At 48.6% G+C, this 4896-nt stretch overlaps 1 long non-coding RNA gene across 1 annotated transcript; it reads right to left on the bottom strand.

Annotated features, from left to right (window-relative positions):
- Positions 1-1145: 1145 nt before the first annotated feature.
- Positions 1146-4282, bottom strand: LOC142764732 (uncharacterized). The gene is made up of 3 exons (XR_012883840.1): positions 4206-4282; positions 3224-3337; positions 1146-2925 (listed from the first exon to the last, which is right to left on the bottom strand). It is a non-coding gene; the product is annotated as an uncharacterized LOC142764732 (long non-coding RNA).
- Between the last annotated feature and the right edge of the window lie 614 nt (positions 4283-4896).

The following is a 4896-nucleotide window of genomic DNA, read 5'->3' as shown; positions in this document are numbered from 1 at the left end:
CTATCTTTATCAGCGGAAAAGTCGGCCTTCATGCTCTTCCCGGGAGTGCGACGGAAGTCAACACGTCTGTCGATGAATATTCGAGGCCACTCAATTCGTTGTGCAACAAGTGTTCGCTTCCTGGGCATTACCATCGACAACAAGCTATTATGGCGACGTGCGGTTGATGGTATAGTAACTGCATCAGTGCAAAGGATCAACGCTCTTCGTCGCATGGCAGGGGTCCGTTGGGGCAACAATCCTATGTCCATGCTTAAATTGAATGATGCGCTTTATAACAAGCCGCATTCTTTATCAGCTGCCCCTGATATCACCATCACCAAGCCAGTTCGAACGCCTAGAGGCAGTGCACAGAAAGGGTCTTCGCTTGGCGATGGGAGTCCCTCAGGCGGCTTCAAACACGAAGGTCACCAATGAAGCCGAGTCTCTTCCGCTCCGCTTTTTGGCGTCTCAGGCCTTATTGACGCAGCTGTCAAGACTGGGCGAGTCCTTCGCAGGCACGGCGCTTCTCCGGCGGCTAAGAGCAAGAACTGGCTCACATTTCAACGCGGCACTAAACACATTTCAATATTTAGGCTTGAAACTGCCTAAACGGCGCCCTATGGACCCGCCATGGTCTTTTGTGGATGTTGCGTGCAACTTCAGCGTACCCAATCTACCAGCGAAGCGCACCATTCCAGCCGCGGAAGCGAAATTTCTTGCGCTGGACCACTTGAGCACCATGTACCGTTGCCACCTACAAGTGTACACCGACGGATCAGTGTGCACACAGACTGATAGCTGCGCAGCGGCTTTCTGCATACCCAGCCTGGGCGTGTCATGGTCGGGCCGCCTGGATCGCGTGGTTTCGTCCACAACGGTAGAAAGCGCTGCAATTACGGCGGCTTTGCGAAAACTGCGATCCTTTTCTGCACGAGATGTTGTAGTGCTGACGGACTCCAAATCGGCGCTACAAAGACTGCATCGTGGCCTACCTCAAGAAAAGTTCACCAGGCAATCTCTGGCACTAATCAAACACCTAAATGGCAAGAGTTTTAATATAAAGTTCCAGTGGATCCCATCCCACGTTGGCATTGAGGGCAATGAAAAGGCTGATGCCCTTGCATGCGAAGCACGTACATCGTTGCCAAAAGTAAGAACTCCCAAGACGTACCAGAACAACAAAGATGTGATACGCAATCATTTCAAGGCGATCTACAGGTTTCCACACCAAGCATGTGTAATTCATGGACTTTCTCGTGAAGAAGCGACGCTGTTGTACCGCATTAGAACCGGCTCCGCATACACCCCGGCCTGGTCATTCAAGACTGGGAGATACGCTTCCCCGTTCTGTGCCTTCTGTGGTGACATCGGGGATATTGAACATTTCATTTGGCTTTGCCCACAGTTTGATGCGCAAAGAGCAGCGATGATCCGCACCTTGCGAAAAGGCTGTCATAGGCACCGGACAGTTGATGACATCATCTTTCCTGAAGGACCCGCGGCAACTAGGAGGAACGTGCAACGAACTTTGTTGGTCTTCCTGCGAGACACTGGGCTGTCTGACACGTGGTGACATTTTCCAAATTAAGGAGATGCTCAGGCGGAACAATTGCCGGCCATGCAGGCCAGGCTAACCCCGCCTGCTGCAACACCACCACCACCTATCCGCAATGTTTTATTCAAAGGCAAGGTAGAGTCTGAGAATATAAAAAAGCACAATATGACAAAGGTAGACAACAAATGCATCTCGCCTTACAAATAAATTGTAACAAATATTGTAACAAATACAGAGAGAACACAGACAACGCACACATTGCTAGAGTTGGCAGAAGCCGAGAAGCTGGTGAAGTATGACACACCGGGCCCGTGGGTAAGTAAGGATCTATGGCAAAAACACAGCGCGCAATGCTGAAGAAGGAAGAAGTGACATATACACAGCAATGAAGTCGCGAATCACGCCTGGGGTTAACCAAAATAATGCATAGAAAAAAGAGTGCACAGAAACCACACGACACAATATAGCAGAAAGGCAAAGCTGAAGTGTGCTGGCTGTCCTTAAGAACAGCTAGCCCAAAATGAAAAAAAAAAGCAGAATTGATGCCTGCTTGTCCTCAGAAAGGTAGGGCTTTGCAGCTTGCTCACTACGTGAAAGACAAACTTTATGCTAAACACTGGCAGGTCTTGTGGCTCTTCTTATCATCAAAAACTTAAGATCCCAAGTGATTTGCGCCTGGGTGTTGCTGTGACGCTTGCGAGCTAAAATAGATTGTAGTCATCACTTATCCAGAATTGTGGACCTTAATTGTTGTTACAAGAGCGGTATTACAGGGCTAATAAACAGCAGAAGGAAACCACTTTGGCTCATTATTTTTCACAAAGGCTCTACATCGTACGTTATCACTCACAAGCTATATAAAAATAAAATGGCAGCGTCCGCAGCCCCGTCAAACGCTACAAGTTTGGGTATTCTTTTGAAAATTTTGGTGGGTGAGATGAGGAGGTTGATGAGAAGCTAAAATACAAAAAGCGTGATAACGTGAACTGTGCCCACTTCATACTGTGTTCCTTACCCGCTCGAAGACATTTCAACAAGCGGTTTTGTTATCGATATATTACTTGAGCTGAAGAAATAAAGCATACACAGTGACCAAGCGACCCACAGTAAAGTGTACAGTTCGCCCGCATTTGCTACAAAAATACAGACAGGATACCCAACACTCTTTTTAAGGTAATGCAAATCACTTCGAGCGAATACACAGTGTCCCTACTCCTCATAGCGGGTAACCAAAACAATGTATGCAACGAATGAGTGGTTAGTTTGGTGAGGCTGTCTCCGCAGTCTTTTGATAGTTTTCCACTGTGCTGCTACTTTGGCTTGCAGATGTTTAATGGTTTGCTTGTACTTCATTGATGGAGACATTGTCGCTGGCACACAGGAACGCACTGCAATAAACAAAAAAATGGATGTAAAAGCGAAGAACAACTAATCCCATACGAGCACTTTCCTCGCTCTTTCAGACCCAAGGTGCACAACTTTCTGTGGTGCAAAGTTTTCGATTCCACTACCTAAAAACAAACCATTCACAATGTTGACAATGCACAAAAAAAAAATTAAAATCACTGAGAGCCCACCCTTACATTTTGTAAGTGCACACGTAGTGTCCTTTGGAGGATAGTTTCCTCAGAATGTCCTAAACATAAAATATCACATTAAAAACAGCTGCAATAAAAGCATAGTCACCATTTTCTCTAGGGCACTCAGACGTGGAGCTGTTGGCGGAGACATCTTCTGGAGGGTCTTGTGAAGCTTGTTCGGTGCCTTAGACAGTGCTGTCGGAACAATCTTGCGAGCGGCCTGCAGAACCAACAAACCCCTTTGAATGATTAGCTAATCGATGCACAATAGAAAACCAGTGATACATCTCTGACCCATAAAACTCTGACTTACAAAGATATACGTCAAGACCACGTACAAAGATCTTCAGAAGTTTCCAGGCCGCTATCCCTTGTAATGCAATGGTATCGCGGCCTGGGAACTTTAGAACACCTTCGTGCGTACGCAGTATCAGCACAGTACATTGGGAAGAAAAATCGTAGTTAAAATTTGTGCGGCAAAAGTATATTGGAAACGTCAAAAAAATTTGTGGGCAGCTTGCACTAGTGGCACAAGGCTAGCGAAGAAACGAAGATAATGGCCACTTGGCTAGTCCAGATTTGCCTCCGGCACACCAAGAATTATTCGTGTTGCGAGCCTTCGGGAAACGTGTCGTGAAGCATGCGAGGCCCAGCGAACGCTTCTCAATATTTTGCACCGAGCCACCGAGCCTATGACCTAGCTGCCCAGCTATGCTCAGCCTCGCGTCCGTGGCTCGCGTCCGTGGCAGACGCAGCACGCGTCGCCTCGGCTTGACGCCGTGCCGCCTTTGCTATACTGCATACGTTGCACAATGTTCCCGTCTAGCCACCGCATAGAGCCACAAACTTTCTTTTTAGCGAACCTTCCAGTCCTTACAAGCTTCAGAAAAAGGTTACAACTGCGTGAATGAGACGCCACGTAAGAAACAAACTCGCACACACGAAGCGCAACGTGTGTGTGTGCATCTTTCTATGTTTGTTTCATGGTGTCTTATTCGCACAGGTGTAACCGTTTTCTGAAACAAAAAATGACCGAACAAGACCAACAACATGTCATTCAACAAGCTTCGCTTGAAAACGTGCCTCACCTGTTATCTCACGCACGAAAACACCGACGCAGACGACGAAAGCTTCTCGCTGCCAGTCATGCATGGGCTTGTCGCAACGTTACTAGAATAGGTTCAGTTTACAAACTTCGTTGCGTTGCGCGGAACGGCCACCGATACTGCTCCCACTGGCGCTGCAGTCGCAACCGGCTCCACGGATTTCGCCTCGCCAGCCGCGCTGCGCAGCCAGTTTGGGCAGTCGCCGGACAGTCGCCGGGTGATTTTATGTGGTGCGCGTTTTCAGACCGATGTGTTTGCCTGAACGTATCGATTGCCTTGTTCGATGCAGTGCTGTGGGTGACTGTGGGTGCCCCTAAGCCGACCAAATCATGCCGACGTGTTGCGTACCTGGCTGTACAAGCGGGTACCGGAACGACACTAGCCCGTCGGTCCGGCATTTCTTCTCCGCTCCCAGCGACGAGCGACTTCACGCAGCTTGGAACAGGGCGATACCCCGCGCAGACAAAGACCTCACAACAAAGTCTAGGGTATGCTCCATCCACTTTCACGATCAGGACATTCGCAAAACGTACGTGCACGTGATCAACGGAGAAACTGTTGACATCCCGAGGGGTAAGTGGAGTCTCGTCGAGGGTGCCCTTCCTAAAGTCTTCCCGAACTTGCCCTCGTACTTGTCAAAGCCAGCGGAGAAGAGGCGGAAACGGCAGCGAGA

Source organism: Rhipicephalus microplus, chromosome 6 (genome assembly GCF_043290135.1).
Source record: "Rhipicephalus microplus isolate Deutch F79 chromosome 6, USDA_Rmic, whole genome shotgun sequence".
NCBI classification, from domain to species: domain Eukaryota; kingdom Metazoa; phylum Arthropoda; class Arachnida; order Ixodida; family Ixodidae; genus Rhipicephalus; species Rhipicephalus microplus.
The sequence above is the reverse complement of the archived record's forward strand: the minus strand, read 5'-3'. Positions and strand labels throughout refer to the sequence as shown.